The 16727-nt window shown below is 40.6% G+C and overlaps 1 protein-coding gene across 11 annotated transcripts in view; it reads left to right on the top strand.

The window, feature by feature from the left end:
* Positions 1 to 16727, top strand: part of LOC101946279 (leucine-rich repeat and fibronectin type III domain-containing protein 1-like protein) — a 226402-nt gene that overhangs the window by 139102 nt on the left and 70573 nt on the right. For 4 of the 11 annotated variants that reach the window (XM_042840489.2, XM_005311121.5, XM_005311122.5 and 1 more), the window contains one exon: positions 10291 to 10403. The exons of 5 other annotated variants lie outside the window; for them this stretch is intronic. The gene's annotated coding sequence lies outside the window, so the exon portion shown is untranslated. Of the gene's footprint in view, positions 1 to 10290; positions 10404 to 12987; positions 13072 to 16727 lie in introns of all 11 variants that reach the window. 2 more of the 11 variants (XM_065571617.1, XM_042840488.2) reach the window with 1 other exon arrangement.

Raw genomic sequence — 16727 nt, 5'->3', positions numbered from 1 at the left:
GGATGGTCTGTGCTTCTCCATTTGCAACATTTTCTCTAGATGTTACTATTTTAGAAATGCCAAGATTCTAGCAGAGCCGGTAAAATTAAAGAAATAGGGGTATTTCCAAGACAGTACATAGTGATTGTTGAGAAGGAAAATAAAAAAAATACCATTGCCAATGTGCAGCAACAGTGACTTGCTAGGGTGGAAAGGATTGTTCCATAGTTGTTGTTGGGGTTTTTTTGGATATCCAAATGGGCTGCTGTGACTACAGAGATCAGATTGCAGAATCAGAAGATAATGAATGCTTTATCCAGATTAAAGAATAATCTCTGAATTTCCACTTCTCTGATGTAACTCAGTACAATGCTAGCAATGATTAAAACTTTAACAATCACTCCTGAAATGCACTGAAAGTGAATGTGGCATGACCATTCCAAGCAGGTAGTCTCCCAAAATGCAAATGAAGAGAACCCCAAATCCTGAAGATTGAGGCCTTTGTTATATGTAAAGATCAAAAGGCACTGTCAGCCATTTTGGTTTTAACAGCCTCTTTCGCCTTCTGAACTAAATTCTGGGCATCATCATGTTTCAAAGGATTGAAACCTTGTTTCATTTTATATCACATAAAGCCGAAATGTAGGGCCTAAAGGAAAAAAAGTTCTCGATTTTACTTTGCTCTTAGCGCCCAGTGTAAAGTCAGAAAGGAGCAGTAGCAATTAGCTCCAGAGGTGCTGCCCTGAAATCCTTGGTTCAGAAACCATTCACCACAGGCCTGACCTACGACCTTCGAAAATATCAGGAAGAGAAAAAAGAATCTTTGTAAAGAAGAAAATGTTTCTATGGAAAAAGAAATATATTTCCCATGTAATCCTCCCTCTTTTTCATTTTGAACCAAAGTTACTCTCCCTTTGAATATTGTTCTTTTGTTAATGTACTGTCTACAAATACTATCATTTCTTTGTCAGTGTAATGGCATACCTGCCTGCATACATAGTGAGCATGCAATTTTATGCTTGTTAGACTTTGAATAGTAAGAGCTATGATGGCACAGGATTTGTAATTAAATTATTGTCTGCCAGTCTCATTGTAACTGTCATTAACTGTCATCAATTGTAAAACATTTTGGGGTGGTTAAAAACTGGAACAAAACGCTAACTAACATTAGAGTTGGTAATAAGCTTCACAGAAAATACTTAAAGTAGTAGGTGGACACTTCATTATTTTGCATGTAATTTTATACAAATCCACATTTCATTGCTACAGAAATGTTAGGGAGAGAGTGCCTGGATATAATAATTCTCTCTTCTAAAAGATGACATCTTCAGCAACATGATGACCCCTAGCACCACGCTGAGACATTGGTGCAGCACTGACTCAAAGTACCCCGTACTGAGTCACGCACATTGCTACAGAGTACACTGAGTTTTCTTTGGAGAGCTGCCATTCAGGTTTTGATCAGGCCCGTCCTGTTTAGCTTATGAGATAGTGAGCTCATAAACTCAATGGTGGTGTGTTAAGTTGGTGTGTGATGATATTTTAAGAAGACACTAGAAACCAGTGATGCATGTTCCTTTCACCAGAAGGTACAACATGTAGCCAAAAGAATTAAACGCTTCACTCTTTATACCAGTAATGGAAGCTAATTGTCTGTACAGTGGAAAACCTAGCTCTTGAGCTTTTAAGATCAGTGCCCTGACTTATAACACATAAGGCTAGATTTGTGTCCTATCCTTTTCGGGGGAGTGTCTCATTCAATGTCAGACTTTCTGGATTTTCCCTGAAGTTACACAATATGAAATACCATAAGTAGAATCAAAATTGTAATGCCTGTTGGCGTCTCTGAGTTCTCCTGCACCCTCCATGCAGAAGTTCACTACAAACTGTCCTGTTGATATTCCTGCCTTTTGCTCACCCATGTTTCTCAAACATGATTAGCTGGCTATCTACATTTATACCTATCTGTTAGAATGGTACAATGCCTGCCCGTCCCCAGGTATTAAGTCAGTATCACTAGTGTACTGGTGCCACCCAAATATGGATAGCCCATATAATGCCGTAGTTGAATATTCTTTTCAAATAGCTACATAGCATCACTGAGTCACATGACCCCATGCTATGGTTTACTGGATTTTTATACTTCATATGAGTCCAAGAATGAGAAAATCTGTAGAGGTAATTTAAGAAAGGAAAGCCATATGGGAAGATTGCTACAGTGCAGTCTTTTAGGCCTAATTATCGCATTGTGCTCTGGCAACTAATATGTTTGTTTGAGAAGAAAACAAATGTGCATCATTTTGAAGTAAAGCCAGTTTGCTGGTACCTAATACATTTTGATCTGTTTCCCCTGAGGGCCCCCAAATAAATGGCTTTGAACAAGCATGACAGTACAAAAGGTTTTGTGGTTTCTCTTTATGGTTTTTGTAGCGTAAATCCCAAGGAATGTTGATAGGTGGGACATATGAGGGTACAGTCTAGACTAATGAGCAGCTGTACCATCCTTGCCTTGCAACATTCGGTGCCTTACAATGCCTTGCTGAAGGATTTTCCATCTTGGCCGCTCATAAACAGCCATCCAGTATGCAAGCTGTACCCTGAATGTCTGTCTGCTACAAAATGGTCACACGCATCAATCTGAACTTGGGTGACTGGGCAACAAAATGCAGATGAAATTTAATGTTGATAAATGCAAAGTAATGCACATTGGGAAAACATAATCCTAACTATACATATACAGTGATGGAGTCTAAATTAGCTGTTACCACTCAAGAAAGAGATCTTGGAGTCATTGTGGATAGTTCTCTGAAATCATCCACTCAGTGTGCAGCGGCAGTCAAAAAAGCGAACAGAATGTTGGGAATCATCAAGAAAGGGATAGATAAGACAGAAAATATCATATTGCCTCTATATAAATCCATGATACGCCCACATCTTGAATACTACGTGCAGATGTGGTTGCCCCATCTCAAAAAAGATATATTGGAATTGGAAAAGGTTCAGAAAGGGGCAACAAAGATGATTAGGGGTATAGAACGGCTTCTGTATGAGGAGAGATTAATAAGACAGGGACTTTTCAGCTTGGAAAAGAGGCGAGTAAGGGGGGATATGATCATAGAATCATAGGGTTGGAAGGGACTTCACGGTGTCATCTAGTCCAACCCCCTGCTCAAAGAAGGGCCAATCCCCAACTAAATCATCCCAGCCAGGGTTTTGTCAAGCCTGACCTTAAAAACCTCTAAGGAAGGAGATTCCACCACCTCCCTAAGTAACCCATTCCAGTGCTTCACCACCCTCCCAATGAAAAAGTTTTTCCTAATATCCAACCTAAACCTCCCCAACTGCAACTTGAAACCATCTGGTACCACTGAGAACAGTCTAGATCCATCCTCTTTGGAAGCTCCTTTCAGGTAGTTGAAAGCAGCTATCAGATCCCCCCCTCATTCTTCTCTTCTGCAGACTAAATAATCCCCAGTTCCCTTAGCCTCTCCTCATAAGTCATGTGCTCCAGCTCCCTAATCATTTTTGTTACCCTCCGCTTGACTCTTTCCAATTTTTCCACATCCTTCTTGTAGTGTGGCGCCCAAAACTGGACACAGTACACCAGATGAGGCCTCACCAATGCCGAATAGAGGGGAATGATCACGTTCTTCGATCTGCTGGCAATGCCCCTACTTATACAGCCCAAAATGCCGTTAGCCTTCTTGCAACAAGGGCACACTGTTGACTCATATCCAGCTTCTCATCCACTGTAACCCCTAGGCCCTTTTCTGCAGAACTGCTGCCTAGTCACTCGATCTCTAGTCTGTAGCAGTGCATGGGATTCTTCCGTCCTAAGTGCAGGACTCTGAACTTGTCCTTGTTGAACCTCATCAGATTTCTTTTGGCCCAATCCTCTAATTTGTCTAGGTCCCTACCTGCCAGCATATCTACCACTCCTCCCAGTTTAATGTCATCTGTAAACTTGCTGAGGGTGCAGTCCATGCCATCCTCCAGATCATTAGTGAAGATACTGAACAAAACCGGCCCCAGGACCGACCCTTGGGGCACTCCGCTTGATACTGGCTGCCAACTAGACATGGAGCCATTGATCACTACCCGTTGAGCCCGACGATCTAGCCAGCTTTCTATCCACCTGATAGTCCATTCATCCAGCCCACACCTCTTTAACTTGCTGGCAAGAATACTGTGGGAGACCATATCAAATGCTTTGCTAAAGTCGAGGAATAACACATCCAGTGCTTTACCCTCATCCACAGAGCCAGTTATCTCATTATAGAAGGCAACAGGCATGACTTGCCCTTGGTGAATCCATGCTGACTGTTCCTGATCACTTTCCTCTCCTCGAAGTGTTTCAAAATTGATTCCTTGAGGACCTGCTCCATGATTTTTCCAGGGACTGAGGTGAGGCTGACTGGCCTGTAGTTCCCCGGATCCTCCTCCTTCCCTTTTTAAAGATGGGCACTACATTAGCCGTTTTCCAATCATCCAGGACCTCGCCCGATCGCCATGAGTTTTCAAAGATAATAGCCAATGGCTCTGCAATCACAGCCGCCAATTCCTTTAGCACCCTCAGATGCAGCGCATCCGGCCCCATGGACTTGTGCTCGTCCCGCTTTTCTAAATAATGATAGAGGTCTATAAAATCATGAGTGGTATAGAGATAGTAAATAAGGAAGTGTTATTTACTCCTTCTCATAATACAAGAACAAGGGGCCACCAAATGAAATTAATAGGTTGCAGGTTTAAAACAAACATAAGAAAGTATTTTTTCACGCAACGCACTGTCAACTTCTGGCACTCCTTGCCAGAGGTTGTTGTGAAGGCCAGTACCATAACGAGGTTCAAAAGGGAGCTAGATAGATACATGGAAGATAGGTTTATCAATGGCTATTAGCCAGGATGGGGAGGAATGGTGTCCCTAGCCTCTGTTTGCCAGAAGTTGGGATTGGGTGACAGGGCATGGATCACTTGATGATAACCTGTCTGTTCATTCCCTTTGGGGCACCTGTCATTGGCCACTGTCAGAGGACAGGATACTGGGCTTGATGGACCTTTGGTCTGACCCAGTATAGCCATTCTTATGTGTGTACCTGCAATCTGCCAGTCAACTTGGGTTATGCTCTAGCTCTCAGCAGTCTGCATTATACTGCAGGGTGACCCAAACAGACTCCCAATCTTAGATTTCCCCCCAGAAATGTCTGTCCTGTACTGCCCAGCCCTCTCCTGGACAATACAAGTTTATATAACGTCTGTTATTTCTAGAATAGAAATAATATGCACACAACTTGCCACCCCAAATGGAGCTTCCCAAGCACTTCAATTTAAACACACTGCATTAGGTAAAACAATAAAACAAATTTAACTGCAAAGAGAGAGAGTAATGAGGTATAAAAATCAGAAATGGTTACAAGAAAAATAAAGTTAAAACGTAACGGGTGCCTAACTTAACAAACTGTTTAATTCCAAGCAGAGTTTTCTCACCACATGCTTTCAGCAGTCTTACTGACCAAACTTCGTAGGTCAGGGCCCTTTCTTCCATATTTCAACAAATGCTTGCTTCAGATGCCATGAATGCGATGGGTAGGGCGAGAGAGGTGGTACAAATTATGAGTTTTCAAATGATACCTCACAAGACATACTTTGTACAAAGAGTATTACTTAGTGTGCAAGGTGTAGGCACAGCTACATTCTTGTACATATGTATGTATGTCTACCTATCACAGTAGATACAGTACTGTTACTTCAAATTGCAATGTTAAAAAATTTCTATAAATCAGTTTTTGCCAAGATGCGTACTATTAATTGATATCAATACGGGTGCAGAATACAAAGATATTATGCATAAGCCCAAAGCTGAAAAATACTTGTGTGTTTTTTTTCTTAGCATATGTGCAATGTTCCTCAGATGGCACATGACTGGGATTCATCACCGAATTTGGTTTATTCATTATTATACAATCTTGCTGGCAAGGTCAGTGTCTGCTTGTACAGGAAATGACTAGAGTTCCTGTATAGTTGGGTTTCAGAGTAGCAGCTGTGTTAGTCTATATCCGCAAAAAGAACAGAAGTACTTGTGGCACCTTAGAGAGTAACGAATTTATTTGAGCATAAGCTTTGGTGGGCTACAGCCCACTTCGTAGGATGCATGCAGTGGAAAATACAGTAGGAAGATCTATATATATACACACACACACACACACACACACACACACACACAGAGAGAGAACATGAAACAATGGATGTTACCATACATGCTATAACCAGAGTGATCTGTTAAGGTGACCTATTATCAGCAAGAGAGAAAAAAAGAACTGTTTGTAGTAGTAATGAAAATGGCCCATTTCCAGCAATTGACAAGAAGATGTGCAGAACTGTAGGGGGGGAAATAAGCATGGGGAAATAGTTTTATAGTTGGGATCTGTTTTCTCAAGAGCACAACTGATTTTATTTAATTCTTTCACATGAGGATAGGAATTACTGGAATGGATTAGCAGACAAGAACTCCACTCTTCTTTCTGACAGATGCTTCAGAGACAGAGTGGAGAAAGGTGTAAGAAATCACAAAATGGGCCATTATGGAATAACTTGCCCTTGTAGGATTTTCTAAAGTCAGGTGACTTTGACTGCAGTGGGGCACAATTTGGACCTATGACTTTGGCTGGAGAAGATTAAAAAACTTCAAAAACAAAGTTCTGAAGTTTCAAGTAATTTTTTCCACCATGGGAGATGAACAGAGGAAAATACAGAAGGTATACTGTACTGAAGCAGAAATGTTTCTAAGCCTGTCTAAAGATAATGTTTATCAGGAGCTTTCTCTGCTCTGTAAAGCAAGGTAATGCTCTTGGCTCAGAGAATAGCCAGTGTATGGAATAAATGGACCAATAGCAGCTAATGGCAGAAATGTACTTACTCTATGGACAAAAAATACTGTAGGATATGGCTAGTAATTCCCAAAAGGGATTCTCCGCTTCTCAGCCTCTTCACTCTCTTCAGTTGCCAGTGTTCCCAAAGCAAGAAGGCTAATATGTGATAGGCAGAGATAGCACTGACTTTCATTCCTGTGATTCATGTGACCATTTGGCATTAGTATTTACTCAAGTATTGAATAAAAAGAGAGTAATTACTTTAGCAACACTATCTTCTCATGATACCCATAGGATTCGTGCAAAGCCTAAATGGTTACTGCTCAGCCCTAATTAATGTCTGGGTGAGATTCCATTTTTTTTTCATGAGATTAGACAGAGAAAATGCAGTGGTGGAGTGTGTCGTTGCAGTTTGTTTTGAGGAGTTAAGATACAGCGACATCAGTCAAAAATGATGGTGTGTAATGTGCTGTGTGCATGATGCACTCCAAAAAATGACATTTAAAAGTATCCATGAGAAAAAAAACCTGCCTCCTGACAGAGTCAAAAGTTCAGGTAAAATTACTAAATTTTCCTTTTATTAATCCAGTTCCTCCAATCGCGCGCCCCCCCCCCCCCAAATAAATTTTGAGTCAAGTTTCCACTAGTAGTGCAAATGTTTTAATGTTACTTTGCATCATTGATGAAATTAAGCTAGGTGGGAAAGGGAAAATTAGCCTGAATATCAGCAATCCTTCCCTAAAACTTGATTCTGTTAACTTGTGAAATAGGCTTGCAAGGGCAATAGCAGAAGCCCTCATTGACTGGAATATTAAATGCCAGACCCGGAAAAGGTGTGGTGGACAAATAATACAAAAGGTAGTTTATGAATAAAAGGGGTGAGTTCAATCCAGTGTTATGTGAGGTTGTTATTCATTTTTATTAACACCCAGTAATAATTTGAATACTCTTGAACATATTAGCTAATCATAATTTTTGCATGCATGTATATTCACTCGAATATCTAAAATGGAAATGTTATTTATAATTCATAATTTATTATCCTCCCATTTAAAGCTTCTGTTCTCAAATCAGACAGCAGAAGCACTTAGGTAACCAGTTACACACTACCAAACAAACAAACAAACAAACAAAAAGCAAATAGGTGAAATTATTTTGGTGAACTATTCAGTGAATTCCAGATAGCATGAAAAGGGTGAAATTCATTCTGCAGACAGGGCTGGACTTCCAGTTAGGCACAGTAGGCACATTCCTAGGGGGTGCCTAAAAGTTAAAAGTGGCTTAAAAGATTCATTTTTTATGGAAAACACAAAGGTCAGCTGTAGGCGGAGGGTGGGTGGGAGGGGCGCATAAGGTGTAAATCCTGTCTTGCCTGCAGATAGGCCAGCACAAAGTCTAGTCATCACTTCAAGTTCCAACTCAGTCCTCAAAACAGGCCTTCTGCAGAGGGTGAATTGCCCCCAAACGGAAGAAAGAGCTAACTTCACTACGTCTGTTATTCAAATGAATAATTTGATCAGCTCTGAATTAAATACAATGAACAATCCCATACTGTCAGAGTAAATGATTTCTAGTACTTTTTTTCCTTCTACATTTCTGTGATTCTGAAGAAGATTTTGTTCCTGATGCCGTTTCTCCTTATTTCTCCTCCTACTTGTCTAAGTGGCTCTTGGCAGAATGCATCTGCATCTTGATGCCCCTTATAGTCATTGCTATTCAGATTTGGTTTGTACTGACTAAAGAAAAATCCCATTTGACAGTAGCCCTACAGGATACATTATTTTCTGGCTCTCATTTTCAAGCTATAGTATTATGTTTTAGCCTTGATGTAGTGCTTTCTTATCCAGGAGCATATAGAGGTTTATTTAAACTGCCAGCACACGAATGACTAGACTTTGATTTTCGTCCTTATGACTAGGATTTTGTATTATGGAATTTTAGCAGAAAAGCACCTCTTGATTAGTTTGCTTGAGATGGAAGATCGTAGAGCAACTTGAGGGTTTACCAGCAAGATAAAAATTTCCCACCAAATTTTTATGTCACAAAATATTTTAGAAACACTTAAAATTATTTCCTATTGAAAATCATGAATATCCAATACAGCTGCTCTTGAAAAATCTAATCATCACTGTTGGACAATGAAAAAAGAAAATGTCAGGTAAGCCTTCTTGAACAGTAAAGAAAGAATAGTGCAATAGATGCTATAGAAATTAGAGCTGGAAAAGACATAGCAGAGTTTGTCCTTTCATCACATCCAGTTTTACTTCCTGCAGTCCACGGCAAGAGCTTTCCCTAGTCCAGTTTTAAACCACTCAAACAAGCAATCCCATTGAGATACTCTTTCCAGACTTGTCGATCTTGCTAGTGGAACATTTTCCTTAATGTTCAGTCTGAATGTTATTTTCTTAACTTTATCCCATTGTTCACATTTAGACCCCTTTTACCCTCCAGACAATTAATCTCCTTCATTGAGATAGGCTTATTCTTGTAGGTGGTTTTATATCTTACTGCTCCCCCATTAATTCCATCATAACACTGGTTGTGTTTAGAAATATTAGAACCAGGATCCTGTTCCTTCTCTCCCATAATATTTCTGTCATTGTATTGGATGACCAGAAGGGAGAAGATTTATCTTAGACTTATGAGCTTTCACTGCTAGAGTTTGAAGTTTATAAATAGCTCGTTTTACCCCGCTCCGCATACTAATTAAAAACATGCAATTGCTTTAAGAACAGGTAAGTAAAAAAAGATTACAACATTAGACCTTGTTGATTCTAATAAGGATTGTTGATTGAAGGTGCTCATTGTACTTTTATCTTCAAAGACTTGGAGACAGTAGTGTCTTGTAATTTTACATATCCTGACCATTGGGTGTGGAAGTGAATTTACAAGTTACAGCACAGAGTGCTAAGAACCAAATCCTAAATATTTAATTCTTAACTATAGCAGAAAAATAAAGGAGAAAGAAAACAGAAACTGGGGACGATGATCCATTAGTGAATCTCCTTCTCAGTGCTTCCTTTATAGTTTTGTGCCGACCACATGACATGCAGCTCTCTTTCATAGTGCGGACTTTGCTGCCCGTCAGTCTTCACTTTTTGAGTGGACTCAAGATGGACCCTCAAATAAAGCACATTGCTGTAGTCTAATCTTGAGGTAGCAAGGGCCTTGTCCAGAAGGAATGGTCACAGTTATATCTCCACACAGAGATGAAAAGAGAGCTCTTGGCTATGGCTGATACCTGAGTATCTAAGAGTAGCCCCTGATGTACTAAGATTCCTAAACGGTGAACCTGTTTAATGATGCTACAGTCTTGCAATCAGAGTTGCTGATCTAAGGCCTGATCTAAAGTCCATTGAAATCAATGGAAATCTTTCCATTGACTGCCATAGGCTTTGGTTCAAGCCTGTAATCCTTTACAAGTTTTTCTGGTTGTTTCCCACAGCTAACCAGCATTTGCTCAGTCTTCTCTGGATTTTGCACCAGCAAGATAGCCCTTATCCAATCAAGACAAAGGCACTGTTGAAACTGAAAGTTACATTTGGCTCGTTACCTCTGGTTAGTGATTTTATTTTACTGGTTTTGAAAGTGCATGTTTTCTGTCCTTTCAGCAGGCAAAGCACAATATACTACTGCCTGCAAGTGCTACAGCTCCATATGTTTAAAAGATACCCAGGATTCTCCTCTTTATCCTGAAGGATCTTGAATGGGGGCCATACACGATGATCTAGCAGCAGTAGTAGTTACAGTACTTTGGAGTTTAGGTGGTGGTATATAAATTTTACAGCAAGCCTTAGAAGCCAGTGTCGCAAAATCTTTTTAAAAAAAAGTTAACTTGCTGTTACTGAATCTGTACTTCCGCAGAGTGCCCATCACCGTGCAGGATCAGGCCCTTCATTAGGAATGAATGACTAGCAAAGCTGATTCCTCCAGACATATCAGGTCCTCAGATGGTGCTGTGCATTTTACTTTAGATGGTGCTGTGCATTTTGACAGATTTCTGCTAAGCTTGCATAGCATTATACAAAGTCGTTGCCATCTGTATGTTATTCCGTCTGCTAGGATGCGATGTGCGCATTTAATTGTAAGCATTGACCACAATCGCAGTTTTGCTTTTGCTCTTACTACAATGGATTGGTGGCTCATTTGCGTAATTCGTGGAATTGGTCTGCTCCAAAAACAGGCACTCCCGTCACACTAGTAACTACAGTGTGGTGCCAGTAAGCAGTATCTCAATGAAAATGTACATTACTCTAGACTTCAATGGCTCTGTTTGAATCAATGCCTTACTGTTTTTAATATTTAGTGAGAGTTGCATGTTGATTTTTTTTAACTGTGTATATGTATCAGGGTGGCAGGCGTAAACTACTACAAAGTTTACTATAAAGAAGGGGGATGCGATCAAATAAGTTTGTGAACCACTGCTCTAGATTACTGCATATTGACAATTACTGCCCAACAATATAGAATAAAAAGGTTGTAATTGCTGGCTTAACCACCCAGCTGAGAAGTCTCCTGGTATCAGGGAGTCCCCACGTGGCACAAGACTGGTGCATGCCATTTCTCTCACAGCATCCAGGGTAGGAAGTGTAGTAATTGTGTTAGTAGTGAAAGTGCATCTAGATGAATGCAGCAGCTATTGTGTGCTTAGCACTAATTAATGCAGAGCATCACCCATTAGAAAGGGGAGTGTTGGCTAGGACACCTGTTTGTTACTACTTCTCTTCCAAAAGTACCCTGGGATCTATAACCTGGACAGCACCTGCTAGGGACAAGCCAGAAGCATTTGGATTGAATAACTCATCTAAAGAACAGATAAGCACTTTGTGGGGCTGAGCTGTAGATATTAAAGAGGTGAGTGACAGTCCACACACCAAACTGAGCCCAGGCCTTTTGAAGGATCTCTTCTGATACATAGACTTCTACCAAGTCCAAAGCTTGATCTGGCCTGATGTGCCCCATATCCCACCATGTCTTTTATGGGGATCTCAGTAGGACTGGAACTTTTGACTTGCCTCTAGCTGTCTGCAGATATCCTGATTTTGAGTGATCACATGGTAAATGCATTCTGTTCTGACACGCGGAAGCCCCTAAGTGATTTCAAAACAGCAGCTGGCCCAGCAGATGTAGTCAGATCCCACCGTACATTCAAGAGGTTATTGGCCTAGGTACATATTGGGGTAGAATGGACTTTGGATTGTGTCGCAGGCAAAGAGGTGAAAGGAGGAGAGGACTCAGCAGTTTTGCTGAGCAGGAGGAGAAGGGTCTGATGTGGGTAGAAGGAATCAGGTGGTGAAATGGATTTGTATAAGACTGAAGGACGAGACACTAAGACCAAAGTTTGCCTTAGGAGGGATGATGCAGGAAAAGAAGTAGATTAGAATTCCTACATTTTGAGATGAGTTAATAAAAGGGCTTCTCCTCTATTTGGGTTGTCAGCATGGTTTGAATACAGGTCCGTCAGCACAGACTCTAGCACTTTCAGTAAAAGAGGAACTCTTATTTGGTAGCAGTAGAAGGCTGCTTCCTCTAGTGGACCAGACAACAGAGGGGAATGTGGCACCTATGCTGCCAGTGTGTTACATTTACTGTAACCTTGCTTGCATTCCCTCAATGGTACAAAGTATGTCGCTCTGCATGTACCTTCTTTGAAATGGATGCTGCATTAAATCCACACCCACTGGGTAGGCGCAGAGTTAGGGCATGTCTTCACTACCCGCCGGATCGGCTGGTAGCAATCGATCTATTGGGGATCGACTTATCGCGTCTAGTGAAGACGCGATAAAATCGATCCCTGATCGCTCTGCCGTCGACTCCAGAAATCCACCGCGGCAAGAGGCGGAAGCGGAGTTGACGGCGGCGCGGCAGCAGTCGATTCGCCGCCGTCCTCACAGCCAGGTAAGTCGACCTAAAATACCCAACTTCAGCTACACTATTCACGTAGCTGAAGTTGCGTATCTTAGGTCGACACCTCCTCCCTCCTCCCCCCCCCCATTTAACTATTTAAATTGTTTCAGAATTGGGGGCAGACTGTCTCGTGGGAAGAAATCTGGTGTTGGAAGGCTGAGATATCTCCTGGCATTGTGGATCCAGGAGTTTTTCATAGTGTGTGCAACACTGAAACTGATTTTTATTTGTTCAGGCTTTTTCTACTAGTAAACTGAGATGCAGGGCAGCATCAAACAGTGAAATTTGAGAGCTGACAGCAGGCCTGAGCCAAGGTGAGGTAAGGAGATGACAGAGGTAGATCAAACCTACAACTAAAAACCAGCTGTATTTCAATGGAGCCTGTCAGTGTGTGTGCCACAATCTCTGTTCTGTATGCTCTACAGAGAGGAATTCTGAATTCTATTAACAATGGCTCAATATCCCACTGTACATCTTGCTATTAGATATCACTCTGCCTTTTATATTCATCTTTTTCTAGTGATGCCAATAGAAATAGAAGGTGATTTAAACAAATAGTCTCAATTTAATTCTCAATATTCAAGGGTTGCTTTAAAAAAATCACACCTGTAAGAACTGTTAGAATAAGCTGGGGAAGCGACTCCATATTCTAAACATCTAGGCTTATTTTTTTAAATTTTAATCCACAATAATGTTTACATTTCTTGATGTTCATGCAGGACCTTCTGTGCTGCTGTGAATGGTACACAAGATAGGTTAGACCTTATTCTCAGAGTGTTGTGTATTTCACTGGTGATGTTGCTAAACAAGAAATGAAACAGAGCCATATTGACATGCAATCCATGATTCTAACTATGGTGTTGCCATACTAAGAAGACTTCATAACTGGTAAATAGTCTCCTGAGCCCTCTTAATTCTACAAAACAGCAGAAAGCACAACTTCCAGTTCATCTAGGAAGTTGCCCCTTGATTTAGGAAAATGGGTTGTGGGGAAGGGCAGCAAAGCCGATCTACATCATCAACTTTCATCCAATAAGGCATTTTCCTGTGTGTTTAATTCAAGAGAGTGAAGGAAGCATTTTAAAGATATGTTCTTGCATCAGATTTGATGTGATAAGACTATTATGTCTGGCAGTTTTTCCATATTGTGATCATTTCTAAAGAAACATCAAATGTAGGTTGGTACAGATTTACTTGGAAGCATGCTAGACAGGTAACACTTCATCTAATTTCCCTCATGCCCCAACCCTATGACATGGTCAACTTTTCCCATCTGTCAAAGTCTCTCTGAATGTAGCGTCCTTTCACCATTCTCTCATTAATTTTCTCCTTGTAGAATTGTGACTTGGCTGCTAGCTGGAAAATTAACTTTCCTGGGTGTTGCTAACACACACTGGATGGGTTTCTGTTTCTGATTGATCATTTAGGCTAGGTCTACACTACCCGCCTGAATCGGTGGGTAGAAATCGACCTCTCGGGGATCGATTTATCGCGTCCCGTCGGGACGCGACAATCGATCCCCGAATCGGCGCTCTTACTCCACCAGCGGAGGTGGGAGTAAGCGCCGCCGACAGAAAGCCGCAGAAGTCGATTTTGCCGCCGTCCTCACAGCGGGGTAGGTCGGCTGCGATACATCGAATTCAGCTACGCTATTCACGTAGCTGAATTTGCGTATCTTAAATCGACTCCCCCCTGTAGTGTAGATGTACCCTTAGATACTTGTATGCTTCCTAAACATTATCTCTCTCTTAATTTTCTGATTTTTTTTCTGGCTTTGCTAATTCCCCTTTTGTAATCACCAGTAATGCTGGAATTGAATGCTCTTATGACAGATCCTATCATTGTGGGAGCATGTCATATCAAATAAAAGTGCATCTACAAGAACCAATTTAGGACTAGCAGAGAGTAAATCAATTTGTATCATTTCCTTATTTTGCACATATTACATGCAAATGTCTACATTACAGAAATAGCATAGTTGAGATTTTAAAAGCATGTAAGTGAGGCAATCCAGAGGTCTGGTTCCTGCAGCAACCATAATTCAGCCATTTTGTGCTTATGTAGTATTTTTCTCACTTCATATGGTATTAACTTTAATGTCCCCTCCCTCTCTGGCAGCATGAAATCCATAATTTCCTTGCTTTTGTATACAAAAAATTATATGTTGTTTTTTAAAAAGTAAGCTATAATGGGGAAAGATGCCATTGCGTATTATATGTCTGTATGTGCATAGTTAGAAACATTCAGTGTTGAATGAGACTTCTTATTATAAATGACATTTCTATTTCAAACGTTGCAGTATCTGGCATTGTGTGCTTCAGAGTTCGTAGCACACTACAGAGTGCACAAAATTGGAAGTCAGAGGCACTAAGGCACTGCAGAAAGACTGCTAAGTCTGCGAGACTCTTTCTGTGCCATCTTAAAAATAGGACAGGCCTTCCACCCTCATGACAAGACCACACATGGGAATATCACTGGTTAGATACTACTGTGGTAGGAGCGATAGGAAAAAAATGAGAGGGAGAACATCAGGCCTAGAATTATGCTGTTTTAAAAATGGGTAATTAATATACAAATACTATGCAGCAGTTTTTTCACTGATTGTTGCACCTGAACCAAGCCCACTCACTTCCACAGTAATCAACAAAATACATGATTAGAGTAATTTTTAAAAAATTACAGCAGTTTATTCTTTTTTGCTTTCCTATAATTAACTTGCAATTTTTCAGGGGTGAATAACATAGGTTCTTAGCATTTTGGGTACATTTAAATGTCAGATTTCAAGAGCAAACTGAAGGAAATCCAGAGGGGGAAAATGCTATCTGAATAATTAATTTGTTTTTGCAAAACTTTGGAAGCTATGGCAGGAGTTACAGTTAGCTCAGACTTTCAATCTCAAGTCTGATTTTCCCTCCTTCTATGGGTTTAAATCAGAGGGGAAACACTGCACAGATGCAGAAATGGCAGAATATAGAATATGCAGATATTTTCTAACATAATCTATTACTTTTATGGTTATGAAAAACAGAGTAATGTTTAGCTATCATAATATAGGGTAGGATTTGCCATTCAAAACAATAGCATTCTGAAGATACAGTTCTTAAAAAGGATAAAGGTGAGCTGGTAATGTGGCTCAGAGATTTAGATAGCAGCGAGTTTTAAGATCTTAATGAAAGAGAGTTGCTTTGAGAAGTTAGTTTTGCTTGGCTAAGCCTGTGTTCATTGGTGGATCAATTGCTTTATAGACAGAATTTGGTTTTCTTTGCTGAAGCTGACAGACATGTTGCTAACAGCAGATGTTGCTAGGGGCACCATCAAACAAAAGTCAATACCTGGCAGTCAGGAGTGAGTATCAAAGGAGGAATATGAGAAAAAGTTAGATAAATTAAAAATCCAAATTGAGAAGGATTCTGACTCACTTGTAGGCTGTGGACTTTATAACACAATAAAAATAATACATAATAATAAGACTTTGTACTTAACATAGCATCTTGTTGCTAAAGATCTCAAAGCCTCTTACTAGAAAACTCGAAAGCTTGTCTCTCTCACCAACAGAAGTTGGTCCAATACAAGATATTTCCTTACCCACCTTGTCTCTCCAATATCCTGGCGCCATCATGGTTACAACAACACTGCATTGTCCAAGATATGACTGTCTGTCATATCCGATGATGATGTCACCACATCACTTGTGTTCCCATGTGGCTATATAGTCCAATCTGTGAGGCGTAAGCTCATGAACAGATGTCACACATAAGCGTGCAGGCTCTGACTGGAATCCCAGTGCTCACCTATGCCTGTCACTTCACTACTCATCCATTGCCACAGGACTTTGTTTCTATGATACGTGAATGCCTGTGCGCTGATTTTTAAATGACGAGAGCATTGCACGGAGGCAATATCATTCTATCAGCTGCGGAAGTAAAACACCAGTGCAGGAAGGGTCATCACGACTGGGACCTGGATTAGCTGCAG

Source organism: Chrysemys picta, chromosome 17 (assembly GCF_011386835.1).
Source record: "Chrysemys picta bellii isolate R12L10 chromosome 17, ASM1138683v2, whole genome shotgun sequence".
In the NCBI taxonomy this organism is placed as follows: domain Eukaryota; kingdom Metazoa; phylum Chordata; order Testudines; family Emydidae; genus Chrysemys; species Chrysemys picta.
Note: the sequence above shows the minus strand (reverse complement) of the source record. Positions and strands in the feature narration are given on the sequence as shown.